This window comes from Ambystoma mexicanum, chromosome 5q, assembly GCF_040938575.1.
Source record: "Ambystoma mexicanum isolate Mex_15411 chromosome 5q, UKY_AmexF1_1, whole genome shotgun sequence".
Lineage (NCBI taxonomy): Eukaryota > Metazoa > Chordata > Amphibia > Caudata > Ambystomatidae > Ambystoma > Ambystoma mexicanum.
The window spans coordinates 282,604,489-282,622,487 of record NC_090933.1 but is presented as its reverse complement, the minus strand read 5'-3'; positions in this window follow the sequence as shown (position 1 = coordinate 282,622,487).

Genomic DNA, 17,999 nt, shown 5'->3' with positions numbered 1-17,999 from the left:
AAGTAAAGGGGACTGGTTGTTCCCACCAGTCAGAGGAAGAGACTCTCCGGCAGGGAGATCTCCTCTGTCGTTGGGAAGTGGTGAGTCGGATCCGCAGGGCTCCACCGGAGGTGTCGTCATTGCAGGTCGGCTCAGCTTTACCCTCGTCGGATTCTTAGGTCCTGTGGCGACTTCTGAAGATTCAGTCCCAAAAGCCCTGCTTTTATGCAGAAAACCCCCATTCATTCATGCCTAGCTGTCAATCAAAACACGCTAAGTGGTAAGCGGGGTGGCTCACAACTTGGGCCAATCACACTAGAGTGCGACCGGAGTTGGCAAGGCAACTCGGTCCAGGATGCCTAAACCCCCTCCCACACCCCTGTGGTAACCCAGACAGAATCGCACCACTTTGGAGAGTCTCTGTACAGAAGCCCGCCAAAAGTGGAACAAAGGGCTCAACCTATGGTTTAGGAGTCACAGAGACGAACACAGACGCCATTTTAAAAACCGAGTTCTGGCAGAAAATACCATCCGATAGACTTATTTAAGATAAGTAAACCGGTGGTATGTTAGAGATTAACGGGAAAAAGGTATCAATCTCCAACAATGGGAAGAATCCCATCGGGTTATATTCGGGGTCGAATATAACAAGTAGTTTCCACTGCCACCAGCCAAAACTCGACGAGGGGGGACGGGACAGTGCCCCCTCGAATAACAGACCCAGGAGTAATCAAATTACCCCTACTAGCACGTCCACAATAGGATGGTTTGTACTAGTTCTGTTAGTAAATTTAGGTCTAGTAAAGCCAATGGTGACTTTACATGCCCGGGGAGAAAGTAGTCAGTCCTCAGGTGTGGAGTCTATGATGGAGGTCCGCTAGGACGCCCCAGTGCTACGGCACGGAGGGTGCAGTGTAACACACATAGCAAAACATATGAGACCCTATGGAGTAAAAGACCCCATAGCCCATAGAACACATTGACATTCAAAGGAATTACACACATCCATGTCCAAGAGTGGGAGAAAAAGAGTCTCACTCTTGGCAGGAAGGAAAAAAACAAACTCCAGAAATCCAGCAAAGCTGCTGGGGGACTCACTAGGTTAGGAAATTCAGCCTAAACAGAGAATTCTCCCTAACAGAGATCAGAAGTAACAAGCAGTCAAATCAAGACATGCAGGTGAACCATAAAGCATGTCACCAGAAAGAGAAAAGATGTAGACTATGGATCAAGGGCTGGAGATCCTCGCACAGAAACCCTCAGTGGCAATACATTCTCAAAGCAGTAACATCAAATGATACCAAAAAGATGTGGAGCTTATTGTCTAAATTTAACACAGCAAAAGCTCCCTTAATTACTTGTGGTATTATTGAGCATGCTTGGGTTGAATACATAAGTGAAACATTCTTGATTGAGAAGAGCACTAGGGCGGTGTGTCCTAACACCAAGAGAAGTTTCAAACTAAACTTTGATATTGAGGAAATTTCAACAAAAATATGAAAACCTAAAGACTCGAGAGCTCCTGGCACAAACGGCCTCTCAAATGCTGTGCTGAAGAAAACCCCAGAATATTGGTCAAGGGTCCTATTTGCTCTCTTTAATAAGGTTTGTAAAGAGGGTAGAGTCCCATGCTCATGGAGCAATTCTGTCTTGGTGCCTATCTACAAAAAAAGTAATAGAACATAACCTAAGAATGTTAGGCTGCTCACTATGCTAGATGTATCCGGGAAGATATTGGCATCCCTAATACTTGATGGCCTAACCAAATGGGCCTATGGCGCTAAAATACTCGATGACTTTCAGATGGGCTTTATGGCTGGCTCTGGGACCGCACACTGCCATTGGCTTACTGATAGATTAACCAGGGACGCTAAAACCAAGGGCAAACCCTGTCTGCATTTGGCCATGACCGATTTCAGGTCGGCCTTTGATACAGTAGACCGGAATCCTCTATGTAAATAATTTGAGACATATGGGTGCCCAGCTGACCTCTTATATGCTGTTTGAACCTACATGGGGACACAGTTGTACAGGTCTGGTTGGACATTGGAGAATCAATGACCAGACCCATCCAAACGGAGAGGGGAGTAAAACAGGGATGTGCTCTGCCCCCTATACTGTTCAACATGTACCTCTCTGACCTACCAGTATATTAGCGGCAAGTGGCTAATCATCCACCTAACATTACTGGAGTCCCGATAAAGTGTCTTTTGTCTGCAGATGACATTAGCCTGTGTGACCATACTTACTCTGGTCTGAAATGCACCCTGACTGCTTTCTGTAAGTATGTAGGAGAAAATGGTCTTACGATAAACTTTGAAAAAACAGAATATGTGCATTTTTCTCCCAAAAATATGGCTGTGCCAAAACTGGTGATAGAGGGTGCTGACATAGAAAGAGTAAAACAGTACAAATGCCTGGGACTTGAAATTTCGACATAATGTGACGATGGGGCAATAATTGCTGAGAAGAAGCGTAAAGCAATTACCCTGACCAAAGTCATTGCAAGATGTATTAAGGAGACATCTGGCTTCAGCTTGCTCGGCATATTGTCTTTTTATACCCAAGGATTTTGTGCTGCAATACTATATGGGTTAGAGGCTTTACGTATGAAAGATCTGTCCTGGTAGAAGGCTGTGGAGGGAACATTTTGGTGGAGGGTACTAGGAGTGGGCCCAAGTGTTCCAATCCAGATAATAAGATTGGAATTGGGAATAATATCTCTAGTAGCACAAGCAGAAAAAAGAAGATGGTTACTGTACCTAAAGGCCAAACTAGCCCGAGTTTGTCCGTTGTTGAGCTTACTTGGCAAGACAAAGGGCAAGCATGGAAATGATAACCTTACTTTACTGGCTGAGGAAACCTTTAAAATCGTGGATTTGATACCAAATTGGGAGGAGAGCTACTATGTCCAGAGAGATATGTTTATCATTAAACTAGCAAAGTGGGACTGGTGCTGGTGCTCTAACTCTAACCATCTGATTACTCTAAAGAGTTATGATGAGGTGTTGCCTCATCTGTCGCACACCTATAGGGTGCCTCAGCCATTTTTGAAGCTGTGTCCTAGTGCAATGCTTCACAAATTACTACTACTTTTGCATATCAACAACCTCCCAGTCCTAACGATAATTGGCCTGGAACCTTTGATTCCAAAAGAAGCCAGGATTTGCTAACACTGCCGAGTTCAGATTAAACCTGAGTCTGCCCGACATGTTCTGACTGAATGCAGAGAATTTGGCCCCTTATATATGAATTTTCTTGGGCCATTTGTCAAAAGATACGATGACATCAAAGGTGACAATTTTTGGTCATACTGTCTAAATATGGGAAACAAATCAGTACACATCAGAATTTCAGGGTAATTCATAGAATTCAGCGGACAAGTGGCACACGCGGATGGCGCACTGTGTGCGCGTGTGACTTTCTGCGCCAGCCGCGTGCGCTAAAATCCATTTCCGCGCACAGCGTATTCAAGGATTTTAGCATCCAAAACCAGCCGTGGCACAGAGGTGCGCAGCGACCCTGCAGCAGTGCCAGTTACGCCCACAACCCCTCCACGTGCGCCATGCACAGTGCACAAATCCTGTACATGGCGCACAGGTCCCGAACCATGAAAACGCCAGTAAAACTCCCCGCGCACCCCTCCGAATACATGTACACCCCGGCGAAGGGAGTTTCCCACGCGATTGGCCCTGTGTGAGCGGGGTATGTGTGTTACTAGGGTTCCCGGGAACTTTCACACATGATTGGTCCTGTGTGAGCGGGGTATGTGTATTACTGGGGTGCACGGGAACTTTCACATGCGATTGGCCCTGTGCGAGCGCGGTAGGTGTGTTACTGGGGTGCACAGGAACTTTCACACACGATTGGCCCTGTGCGAGTGGGGTACGTGTATTACTGGGGTGCGCGGGAACTTTCACACGCGATTGGCCCTGTGTGAGTGGGGTACGTGTGTTACTGGGGTGCGCGGGAACTTTCACACGTGATTGGCCCTGTGCGAGCGGGGTACGTGTATTACTGGGATGCGCGGGAACTTTCACACACGATTGGCCCTGTGCGAGCGGGGTACGTGTGTTACTGGGTTGCACGTGAACTTTCACATGGGATTGGCCATGTGCGAGCGGGGTACGTGTATTACTGGGGTGCGCAGGAACTTTCATACACGATTGGCCCTGTGCGAGTGGGGTACGTGTGTTACTGGGGTGCACGGGAACCTTCACACGAGATTGGCCCTGTGCGAGCAGGGTACGTGTGTTACTGGAGTGCGCGGGAACTTTCACACGCGATTGGCCCTGTGCGAGCAGGGTACGTGTGTTACTGGGGTGCGCGGGAAGTTTCACACGCAATTGGCCCTGTGCGAGCGGGGTACGTGTGTTACTGGGGTGTGCGGGAACTTTCACACGCGATTGGCCCAGTGCGAGCGGGGTACGTGTGTTACTGGGGTGCACAGGAACGTTCACACGCAATTGGCCCTGTGCAAGCGGGGTACGTGTGTTACTGGGGTGCACGGGAACTTTCGCACGCGATAGGCCCTGTGCAAGCGGGGTACATGTATTACTGGGGTGCGCGGGAACTTTCACATGCGATTGGCACTGTGCGAGCGGGGTGCGTGTGTTACTGGGGTGCGCGGGAACTTTCAGACGCGATTGGCCCTGTGCGAGTGGGGCAAGTGTGCTACTGGGGTGCGCGGGAACTTTCACACGTGAATTTGCTGTCAGAGCGGGTTACATGTATCCAGTGTGGTGCGCGGGAAGTCCTACACGTGAATTGGCAGTGTGGGTCCTCCAAGGTGTCCCCTCTACCCCCTCCAGAGCCCCTGCTGGCAGCCCACACAACAGGGGACTACCCTGCACCCCTGGACATGTCCTTCAAGCAGCCCGTCCACCATGGCCATGCCCCCCAGCCAGGCCACGTGTCACGTTGAACTAGTGATCACCAACTCATGTCCCCCTGCACCCCCACCCCCCATCAGTGAGGGGCACCTGCCAGGAGGCCCCCACACACGTCCCCCTGCACCCCCACCCCCATCAGTGAGGGGCACCTGCCAGCAGGCCACCACTCATGTTCCACACATGTCCCCCTGCACCCCCACCCACCATCAGTGAAGGGCACCTGCCAGCAGGCCCCCACACATGTCCCCCTGCACCCCCTCCCCCATCAGTGAGGGGCACCTGCCAGCAGGCCCCCACTCATGTCCCACACATGTCCCCCTGCACCCCCACCCCCCATCAGTGAGGGTCACCTGCCAGCAGGCCCCCACACATGTCCCCCTGCACCCCCACCCCCATCAGTGAGGGGCACCTGCCAGCAGGCCCCCACTCATGTCCCACACATGTCCCCCTGCACCCCCACCCCCAATCAGTGAGGGGCACCTGCCAGCAGGCCCCCACTCATGTCCCACACATGTCCCCCTGCACCCCCAGACCCCATCAGTGAGGGGCACCTGCCAGCAGACCCCCACACATGTCCCCCTGTACCCCCACCCCCCATCAGTGAGGGGCACCTGCCAGCAAGCCCCCACTCATGCCCCACACATGTCCCCCTGCACCCTCACCCCCCATCAGTGAGGGGCACCTGCCAGCAGTCCCCCACACATTTCCCCCTGCACCCCCACCCCCATCAGTAAGGGGCACCTGCCAGCAGGCCCCCACTCATGCCCCCCTACATGAAATAAAGATGCACAATCATGGCCCAATTCTACACCAATATCACAGGACGCCACCCCATTAATGAGATGCAATGATTTCCCAATCAAACCCACACTGACATGTCCATTTCAAGACACAAACCAAAAGTCAACTATGTACATCAACACATGTCCGTCACACACACACATTCGTTGGCATTGATTTTTTAACCCCCTTTTTTTTAACATGCATTAAACCAATGAGCAAATCCCACACATGGAACTAAAATATGAAAATGTATTATGTAAAAAAATAAATCAATAAAATGAAAGCATAACAAAATAGCAAACATGAAATGAAAAGCATGTGCAAAAGAAGAGTAAATGAAAAGTATAACCAATACAAAGAAATCCAAAAGAAAAATAGTCCGAACTCTCCCTCCACCAACGCAAATCCAAAGGAAACGTAAAAAAAAATCCATTGATCCATGGTGAAATCAAAAGAAAAAGTTCAAAATAATCCATTGTCCAACTATGTACAATCCATTGTCCAAAAGAAAAATCCATGAATCCATGTACAAAATCAAAATCAATCCAACGTCAACTATGTACAATCAAATTTCCAAGGGTCCATGAGCCCAACAAAACAAATGAAACCTATCTAATAACCTACCTAACAAAAAAACTATTTACAAAAGTGTGGGGCATAGTCCAAAAGCCCCAAAATAAAGAAAAAAAAGGAAACCTAACACTATAAACTATTTACAATGGCGACGGGCAAATCCTGTGGCTCACTCAGTGATGTTTTCGGCCAGGGCATCATCGAACTCCATGTCTATTTGCTGGAGGCGGGCCTCTGTCCTGGCCCGAGGTCTCACAGGGAGGCACTCATGGCCTGTTCCAACTCTGTGTGAGTCGCCTCGAGGCACTCTGCCCCCTCAACGCCCGACGCATGGAGAACTCCGCCCTGACCATGGTGAGCCGCGCCTCTTCCGCCTGCCTCCGTTCCGCACCTATACACTGGCCCAACCGCAGCCACACTGAAGACACATCCATCCCAGGGTTCTCCTGCCCTCTGGCCGATGCCTGCCCCCCTGATGTCGATGGCCCTGAGCCATCATTGCTCCCACCTAGAGCCTGCTGCTGCTGCTGCTGTCCATGTGCCCTGTCCGATGATGCCTGCACATCCTCCATCAGCTGGTCTCCAGTTGTGGTGTCCACCCCTGCTGGACCGCCGACTCCCGACTCTGGCAGGGATGGGATCTCCACCAAGCTGGCTGTCTTGGTCAGGTCAGGTCCACAGGGGGCCCTGGTGGAATCTGGGCCGGAAGACGGCAGGGAGAATGACTGGCGCATAGTCTCCACAGAGGAGGAGAGGTCCGCCAGAGTGCATGTCACATGTAGGAACCCACCAACCAGGACCCCTCCCAACAGTGCCAACGTTGCGATGCTGTTGTTCACGATGGCGTGCGTTCTCCGCCCAGGAAGAACGCACCTCATCACGAATGTCACGCGTGCGCAACACAACACCAATCAGGACGGAGCCCATACGTTCATTGGACCCCTCGTCCGCAGGTAGTGGAGAGGCAGATGACGTGGCATTCTTCCCTACCTGCGGCCGGGCCTGGGACGGGGCATCCATGCTGGTGCCTAGTGGTGCAGTCACAGGGTCAAGGACAGGGACATGCACAGGCCCCTCCGCGGTGACCTGTGCTGCCTCCTGACCCTGGCTCTGGACTGTACCACTTGCACCAGTGGTACTACCCCCACCAGGCCCCATGTGCAGCTCAGTAGCAGGCTCCTCCTCCTCTGTGGAGACCACCAACCTGGATGTCTCCGTACCGTCTTCCGCCATTGCAAGCCCCTGTGGGGGCTCACCCGGCCCTTCCGCCACAGCTGTAGTGGCAGACGCGGTACCAGCCCCCTCGCTCCCGGATGATAGCAAGTCCTGGGAAGGTGGCTGGGCCTTCCCTCGCCACCCAGTGGAGACATCCCCGCCACTTGGCTCCACAGCACCATCTCCGCCCTCTTCTTCATTTGACGCTGCGTAGAGGGAGATATAGAACACAAGCATCAGGGTACAGCACAATATTCGCCTAGACAGGAAGCAATAACACATGAGTGGCAGTCACTCCCATCCTGTCCCTCCACAACACATGGGTGAATGCACGCAGTACACATGCATGAACAGGCACGGCGCCTGCAATCAACATCAGCATCCATGTACAAGGGTCTCTATTAATCCAAATGTTGCCTTCAAACTCACATGCATCATGGCTCACGCTGATCCCATGTACACACATCACCGGAGGGTCATGCATGATGCCTTGTACACCACAGACACATTGGATAGACACAGTGCATACAACGGTGACCGCACTGCATAAGTGAATGTACACATTATCAGGGATATGTGTCATGAATCCATGGCGTATCAAAGTCACAGACAAACTTCTCAGACACACACACATGTGGACCATACATGTACATGACAGCAGCACCCATTCCTCACACCCCCACCATGTGCAAGAACAGACACTGGCATGCTTTCATGTGTGCATTTGCCATACAGCTCCCCATGTTGCATTGGAACTCATGCACCAACCATGTGGTTCGCACATTACTGGTCTCACATGCATGAACATGATGTCCCTGCAGACACACATCCATACATGGCCCATGTCAAACATACAGGCAAGTATCAGACTACCAGCACACTGCAAAATGCCCTGTCTCACACAACAATGCTTGGCCACTTACCGCTCAACTCCAGACGGGTCTTCCTCCGAAGGATCTGGGCATGGAGCGCTGGGCATACATGTTCCAGGACCCTCATCTGAATGTCAGTCATGCTTCCTTCACACTGAAGCTGGTGGCCCTCTGCCTCTCTGGCTGGGGGTCGCCAGTGGTCTCAGATGGTGTCTGCCCCAACATGGCGACCCCCGAGGCAGGCGTGGGTGGGCAACTGGGACTTGGGGCTGGGCTGTGGAGCGATGGTATCCCAGTCGGGAGTCTTCTGTTCCAGCAGGTGTGGACACAGCAACTGGAACCCTGGCTGATGTGCAGGCACCATATACCAGGGCACGTGGGCAGCAGGCGGGCAGCAGCAGCAGATGGCAGGTGGGAGCGTGCTCAGGGCTTTGGGGGGCAGTAATTCAGCCTTCAGGGCAGGAGCGTGGTCTTCCGTGTGTTGTTGCGTGGCCAGCTTGATACGGAGTGATTTGGCACGTGAAAATCTTGCACGTCAGCATGTAATTCGAGGAAAGGCCCTTCGCAAGTAAGCGCGTCAGCACACGTATGCGGTTTCATTGGATCAAAGGCCCTTAGCGCGTAAGCGCTTCTGTGACGTGACGCGCACAGGTGTTTCCCTCGTGACGTGGGCATATTGGTTCAGCGCGTGTGAAAAAACTGCACGTCTGCGTGTGAATGCGTGTAATCTGAGGAAAGGGCCTACGCGCGTAAATGACGTGATGCGCACGGGCGTTTCCATCAACACGGGTGCATGTTCATCGTACACGTCCAAAAACTGCACATCCGAGTGTCAGCCCATGTCATTGGAGGACGTTTATGTGTATTGGACATGCCACTCACAGGCTGATGTGTGATGCCAGTGCTACACGACATGCTGCAAATGTGTTGCTTTTCCATCTTGATGTCCTCATTGTCTGCCTTTTTGACTCCCCTTCAAAATCATTGACAGTGCATGCTTGCCAGGGTTATAGTCATGTGGGACATGTGTAAACCATGTACAGGTTCTCTGTCTTGTCAGGCCTATGTGTGTGCTATGGTGCTCATGCCTGTTTCCATTTCTTGTATTTCATGTTTTTTCAGGTAACAACGCACTTGATGCTGGTGAGGTTCAGGAGATGGTGCAGACCCAGGAGGATTCTCAGCCACGACCAGGCACCAGTGGGGGACGTGGTGTGGTGGTGGGTGAAAACACTTTGGTACTGCAGACCATACTGCCGAGGGGTGCCTCTGGGTGCAGTTCCCCAGAACTCTATTCAGGTGCTGAGTCGGATGATGAGACTTATGTGCTGTCACAGGTCAGTGCTTCTGGCAGGGATTCTGTTCTGTCCAACCCACCTGCACCAGGGGTAGAACCCTCTATGGGGATGTCATTGTTGGTAGGTCCGTCTTTGGTGGTTACGGATGCAGGGTCACACTCCACAGCATCTGATCCTGTTCCTGGACCAGCAGATCAGAGGAGGAATGCAGTCCTGCAGCCTCAGGCAGTGCCAGCACAGCAAGGTACAGATCGCCTTGCCCCGAACAGGTGTGGTGCCCGCCGACGCAGTGGCCGTGCGCCTCCTGGCAATACTGTATGGGAAAACTCCATGTACGGTATGGCAACCCAACAGGCAGCATCAGTAGAAATGATAGCTCAGGCAATGGAGAGGGTGGCCACTTCCATTATCCCCCCTGAAAGGCAGATGTAGCAACAACAGCAGGCAACAGACTCCATTTGCCAATCACACAGAGAAGACATGTTGGCGTCCAACAGGGACCGACGGGCGGCACTGGAGACTCTGCGCGAATCCATATCAATAGAGTCACAGGGCCATAGGGAAGCCCTGAGGGTGGAACTCCATAACCTCAGGCAGAGTCTGCTTGAACTTGAGGCTTTCGGAAATGTTAAGGCAGAACAGCAGCTGGAGCAGCTCACACGTTCGCTCTCAGCTGAGCTGCAGGCAACACATGAGGAGATCCGGGCATCCCGCGAGGCCATGCGTGCAGAAGAGCAGGCAAACCCGTGACGTGCTGCATGGGGATCTCCGCACTTTAATCCTCCAGAATCAGACCTTCCAGACCTGCATGCTTGCTGCCATGGAGGACCATACCAGGGCTTTGCGTGGGCTGCCTCCCATAGTGCCACCACCTCCTGATGCAGCAGCAGAGGGTGAAGAGAGCGACAGCAGTTCCCCCACAATGGCATAGCCGTGCAGGCCATGAGCCATGGAGGTATTTTTTTTCCGCAACTTCCACGCAGGTGGGTGTTGGTGTGCACCCTGTCCTCGAACCTCCTGGCCCCCACATGGGCATTTTTGATTTTTTTTCGTTTTTTGTTTACAGTGTGTTGCCTTGTGTGGCTCCCATGGGCATCCACTGTATTCTGGCTGGGCACATGCAGGCTTGTCCTGAGTTTGGGTTAGATGCTTGGGTTTGTGAGACACACACCCCTCCTGCTTCCCGTTTCCATGGGCTTGCAAAGGGTGTGACCAAGTGACAGTGACTTACACAGTGACATTGGGCTCCCATGAGCTGTGTGGGCAGTCTGTAGTCAATACTGTGTGTACATCCCTAGTGGGTATTTTTGTTGTATTGTACACTGCATGGTGTATTGATATGTGCTTGTGCATCCATGTCTTCCTCCTAATTTGCAGGTTCCTTTCTCATGTCTTCACAAGGCTGTCTCCTTTGCAGATGGAGTTCATGTTTTATGCAGTACACTGCCACATTTGCGTGCCAGCAACACTCTACAGTTGGAAGGGGTCGATGTGCTGGCTTATTCAGGTTGTAAGACTACCACTACTTTGACTTTGTACTGTCATGTTTTTGCAATGTTTCATGGTGTGTTGCTGTATTGTGTTGGTGGTAAGTATTTGTTCATGTGTGCTGTTTGTTATTGATTACTGGGAGCATATTGTCTGTGGGCATTTTCCATTTGGTACAGTGCACTTTGTGACAATTGTGTCAGGTCTTGTGCATTGCTTTGTTTGCTTTCACATTGCATGACATGCCATGTTGTGTTGGGTGGCAGAGCTGGGGAGGGGTTGGGTGACATGGCGCTATTTTCATGTTGTATTTTGCAAGGGGGTAGTCATTCATGCAGCATAAATGTGTGTTTTTTTCAGACACAGCATTGGCTGTCTTTCGGCAGGTAGGGATGCACACAATGTAACAATTCCAGGTGACCAATCTCAGGCTGGTATGGTTGTGACAGTTGACTGTCCCTTATGTCATCATCATTGATTGTCAGCTGGTATGTGCTAGGGCTATGTGCACTCCACAGGGGTGTGATTTTAGGTGAAGTAATTAGCCAGCAGCTGCATACGGGCTGCCTCACCACGTGTCCTTCCCCTCCCATGCGCAGCGGCCCTTCTTGTGGTTGGGGATGTGGGGGCACCACCATGTCCACTGGCAGTCCCCGGCGTGTTGCAACATTGTGCAGGACACATGCTGCCACTATGATCCTGCACACTACTGGGAGCGCGTATAGCAGCTGCCCACCAGAGCGGTCAAGGGAGCAAAAGCGTGACTTGAGCACTCTGAATGTGCGCTCCACTATTCCCCGGGTTTCAATATGGGCTGTGTTGTATCTTACCTCGGGTGGTGTGGTGGGGTTCCGAATTGGCGTCATCATGGGGGTGTTCAGTGGGTAGGCACTGTCCACTGGGGAGGTGATGATGGGTATCATTAGTGGGGTTGTGACATTACTCAGTATCTGACATGCATGCATGTGCAGGGGCATTTATACTCACCAAGCAGCCATGTATCGCCATGCCGCCCAGCTTCTAGGTCCCGGTTTAGGGTTGACATTCTGTAAATGAAACTGTCATGGGTGGACCATGGATAGTTGGCATATACTGAGGTGATGATTCCCTTGGCATCACATACTACCTGCACGTTGATGGAATGCCAGTGCTTGCGGTTTCTGTAGATGTGCTCAGTTGCCCTGCGAGGACGTAGAGCCACATGGGTGCAGTCAATGGCACCTAGCACTTTGGGGAAGTGTGCCACCCCATAAAAATCCTGGACAACATCCTGACTTTCTGCAGGTGTTCTGGGCAGGTATATGTGCCTGCGGACTGATGGGCGTGCAGTCATGATGGCCAACACCTGGTGCAGTCAGCATGACTGCGTGGCCTGTGACACTCCCTGCCACTATGGCAGTTGTCTGCTGAAATGAACCAGTGGCCAAGAAGTGCAGAACATTGAGCACCTTTTCCAAGGGTGTGTTTGGGAGCACAGGGTGGGTGATGTGAGGTCATCCTCCCACTCACTCACGAGGTCGAGTATTATGTGAGGTGGAAACCTGTACCTCCCATACACCTGGTCATCAGGCATCCGAAAAAGCTGATTCTGGGTGTAAAGATTCCTCCTCCTCCTCCTGCGGTAACCCACGACCACTGCTGCGGGGAACGGTATATTCATCTTGGCGTCTGAGCTTGTTTGATGTTTGCGTGCACTTTTACGCTGCACGGGTCCACTTACACCTGCTTCCTGCTGGCGTATGTGTTTCCAGATTAGCGCGTCTTTTTTGGCGCACGCATTAGCCCTGTTCGATTCCATGAATACGTGTTGTAGGCGCGCGTGTGGGCGTTGTGCGCATTTCCCTCCTGTACTTCCCCCGTGACACCCACATTTTCACGCGTTGTTCCCCATTCTGTGTGTTACGCCCCGTGTTACGCCTACTTTTGTTATGTGCGCTTCGCTATGTGCGCTTTCTCTGTGCACGAAGCGCACGCTGTTTGAAGACGTGTGCGCCAGCATGCGCCACGCAGGATTTTCGCGCACATCCATGGATTTACAGGCGGACAGACTTCCACGAATCGCTGTGCGCGGGTTTCACTGCGATTTTCGCACTTGCGCTGCGATTGGCATGCTTTCGCACACTTGCGTGGGAATTTTCAGCGCACATTAATTCCATGAATCGGCCTCATAATCATGTTTGCAAGGTAGTCTCAGCCTCAGGCAATCTTGACAGACCTAACAAACCAAACTAAGGGAATGGGTAATAAACTGTTTATTCAAAGATGTAAATAATCTTACCCCATATAAATTTTACAGTTTAACATTCCTCTATCCGTAAAGATTTTGTAATATGAAACTATAACTTTTTATCTTACGTTTATCTTTTCGCTGAACTGAAATCTATGAAATAATGAATGAATGTATTTAAATTGTATGTAAGTGGTTTCGTTTCTTAGATTGTGTTACTGGAATTAAATATGTCGCTTTTTGTATGTGAAAGTACTTTGAACTACACACATAAATGCATTTTTAAAAAACATACAAATAATAACGGATATATCCCTTTACTGGGCATATAGATGTTTCCTTTGCGTTTGATGTCAATTTTTGTCCACCACGATTCTTCCATCCATCTGTATGTCAAGCAAATTCTTGGGCATCAGAGTGTACTTGGCTCCTGAGTCTACTACCATATTTATTAATTTCCCTTCTACCCTAATCATCCTCTCCCTCTTCAACAATGCCTATAGTATCAATTGCACATGCGCACTCATCCAGTTCCTCACACAATTCATCCCTACAGTCAGTGGATTCTATTTTGCTTCAGCAACATGACGTAAAATGTCCTTTTCTATTGCATTTTTTTAACATTGCTTTGAGAGATGGACATTATAAACTATCACACTGAAAGCATTTCTTGTTTTCTTCTTCTTGTTTTCTTTAAATCGTCTGGTTTCTTTTTAGTAACCTGATTCTTTTTTTCTACGTTCTTTCTTTGTACCACAAACACTTTCATTTTTTGTGTGCTTTCTGCCTTTTTTCACTTTCGGTTCAGCCCTTTTTTTCAACTCTTTGACACACTTGTTAAAATCTTGTTCGCTACTCTGATGACTTCCTCCAAAGAAGGATTATTCTTGGACCACAGAGTCCTCTCACTTTGCTGTCACCACATTCTAGCATGAATTGGTCTTGTACCCTGTACTGCAAAGTGCTTCCAAATTCAAAGGAGGATGCCTAACCCCTCAAAGCAGTAACCAATTGTTCCACTGACTCATTTGGCTGTTGCTTACTCTTTTCAAAATGATGATGTTCTAAAATAATACTCAGAGTTTTCTCATAATGCCTATCTTCCTCTCATGAAGTCGGTCGATTTTCAATCTGGTCTTGACCATGGTTTACAAGGCAATGTATCAGTAGAAACCTCTTCCTCTCACTGGGGAGGTTTATACCATGTACTGCCTGTACATAGTGATCAAAACGTTTCTTCTAATTTTTCCATGGTATCACAGGCTCTCCTTGTGTTTCCCAAAGAAAATTAGGAGGTGGCACACTATGATGAATCCTACGGATCCCTCACTGTACCCCTGCCAAAAGTCTCCTCCCAGGTGGCCAAGGAAAGGTAGACGCTTCCAGATCCTGACCTTGGGGATGGTGTACTGTGGGAGGATCACCAGGGAGGAGACAGGGCTCAGGGTGGTGAAAGGATCCTGTGGGATGAAGCACAGTATTCTCCTTTGAAAGGGAGTAACCTTTCTTGTATACCAAAACATATAGTGGCCTATTGCCATTGTAAGGTATCCAAACCCCATGTTAAGTTTAGGGTATTGGGCAAAGTGGTTGCAACATCTTTAACCACTTTAGGTAAGCAGGGACCTGTTATGGCTTGTGTAGATACAAATCCCCCTTGCTCCAAAAGGTACAGAGAAAGTAAATCTATAAATGATGGCATACAGGAATTGGTTTTTCCTTCTGTGTTAAAACCTGATGAAACATTATTTTAAAGGTATGAACTGAAGGGTTCTGAAGTTAAAAGAAGTAAATTAACCATTATAACTGTTTTTGTTAACAGGGACTTCAAGTCCCATAGTCTCAAACGTTCTGGGACAAAGAAGACGGCTGAAGAGAAATACAGGCCTGAAGGACAGGCAATTAAGCTTAATAGCCCACACATGAGGGAGGCTGGGAGGCTTGACAAGCTCCCTCAGGTGCAGGCCATTAGTTGTGGTTGGAGGAGTAGTAGCAGTTTTAGCAGCAGCAGAAGCAGTTGGGACAGGAGCATGTGGCAGAAGAAAGTATGTTGCTGGAAGAAACCACAGAAGTGGGACTAATGGAGGGATGCTAGGATTTGTAATCCTCTTATTCCAGTTATTAATCCTGAGTGGATCATGTTCCCTAAAGTCTGGATTGCAGAGGTTGGGCAGCGGGAAGCGTAATGTTTGAACGATTTCTGCCCTACGACCCTGATTGCTGATTGCTGAGCGTTCGAGGCAAGAAGCGTGCAGCAGACCGTGCCTGGAGGCTGGCATGCTCCATGAGGGTCGTGATGAACCTAACTATGTGCCTGTGAGGTGGGTCCAAAGGCAGCTTGAAGTAAGAAGTGTGCTCGGTAGAGAAAACCAATGTAGTAGAAGTTCTGCGACGTGCGATAGAGACCTGAGAAGCCGGTGAGTGTCTCCGCGTGTTCCCAAGCCTTCAGGCATGGCAGGCGGGCAACTGTAACTAACCAGTTGTTTTTCACTCGCAAAGGAGTGAAACTGACTGAAGCTAACCGGAGCTTGTCAGACAATGGATTGTAACATTTCTAGCACTCGCTTATAAAGGAATACGCTTTAGAAGAACATTAAAAACAACTTTAACAACGTTTATAATGGTCACATGTATATAAAAGTGGACCAAGCCCAAGAAAAGCCGCAATAACTTTGTATCCCGTGAAACCAAGTGTTAAATTTCATCAATGGAAATCCAAGAGAACACAGGAGCAGTACCTTAAGCCCAGTGCTGAACAAGCATTGCCCTCAGCCAAAGAACTTGTTGGTGGCTTAACAAAAGACACTAGTGGTTGAAGAACAGCCCTAGAAGAAAGGTGGGGTTAAGAAGAGAAAGAGACAGTGCCGTCTGACAGAATCAAAAAGAGCATTGGTATACATCTTGTCTTTGCTGCAGATTGTGAAAAGTTGTTTAAAACTGTTCAAACTGAAGTGGGCCTGAGACTCCAGAACATACTGCCAAGTTTCTTTCTTCCATGGTGCTTAGAGGGAAGCACTGTGAAGAGCTGGTAGAAGTGGAATTTACTGCAAAGGTCCTTTGTTCCACGGTGATGGGAAAGACGCACTGTGAAGAGGAGCCTATTATACGTATTTGTATTTAAATTTTAACAAAGATCATCCTGACCAAGAACTCCTTTGGTATTTTTTAAGGAACTTTGAACTGTCCACATTTCCTGGAGAGAGGAATCCTTTCTATGATGAACTCTGGAATATTGGCAGTTTTTTCTTTAACATCCTGACTTTATCAAGAACTGTGTTGGAACTCTCTTTCATTCCCGGATTTCCTTGCTGTTTTGTGTTCATCCACAATTATAGACATTGAAAATCCTGCGAATATAAATACTGACCATGCAAACTGCCATAAATGTTCTTGTTTATGTATATGTGCAAGAGGGCCAGAAATAGTTTGTTAGAATATTTCCCTTAGTCTACTTAGGCAGGAAAGTGCCTGTAGTGCAAGTGAGGCGTTTGGATGACCTTCTTTATTTAATAAAATAGCATTGATTGATAAAACACCTAATAGTTGTCAGCCTTTCATTTCTGACCTCTCACAACACCCTGCATACTTGCACCACTATTTACTTTCAAAAGTACTGACACAAAGAGGGGATAACTACATAACGATTGCCAATCACTGGCATGAGGAAGAAAAATAAAACAAATCGCTATGTTCGTGCTCACATTTTTTTTAAAGTACTGCCATGAGGGAAATGTGCTGAAAACCAATCGTTTACGTGTGCCCAAATGAAAGACATGTAGTAAAAAGAAATGGCTGCACATTGCTCAATGTTGAAGGCCCTTTATTCTAATGACTTTGCTTGCATATACAAGCCTTTTGCAGGATGCCAAAACACGCTCAGCCGTACTTTCCTCTGATGCCCCGTCACACCAGCCAATCCTCTGATACCCCGGCACACCAGCCAATCCTCTGTTGCCCCGTCACACCAGCCAACCCAAACACTTGGCTCGAGCCCTCGGGTGCATAAAATCTGCAATAGGAATACAGGTTTCCCAAACGCCTCCGCTTGGCCCTACTCACATGTGGCACTCACTGTGCATGGATGACACCCGGGGAAGGTTTGCAGTCCTCCAATGACCACAGAAACGGACACACTAGATATCCCACTGCACGGGTCCCAGGCATGGCTTCGGCTACTCAGTCGGGATGCCAATGCCACGGATGCTCGTCGCCAGTGTAGTAAGACACTGCAAACTGATGATTAGGTGAATTTATTTGTACATCTACTTCACTCGACCAGCTCCTCTCACGACCGGTCACTATAAAGGTCTCTCTTGTTCGCCCAGCCTTGCATTCCAAGTTCCATCTTTCATATATCAGTTCTGCAAAGAGAAGAACGTTACAACCTGTTTTTCATACCTACCTTGATCTCAAATCATCTGCTTGCCACCAAAGGGGGCATGCGAACATTTTTCAGCCAATGAGCAATAAGTACCAAACAAAAAGGTGATTGGTCATAAAATGACACTTTGCTTCTAGAAACAAAAACACAAGTTAGTAGGGAAATGAATGTGTCGTTTATGCCTGCCATTGTGGTGTAATGACACATAGTATTGTGCTATTTGGACAATACTGGTATGAGTAGAGATGAAAAATAAAAGATTGCCATGAGCACCTGTTGTATGAACTACAG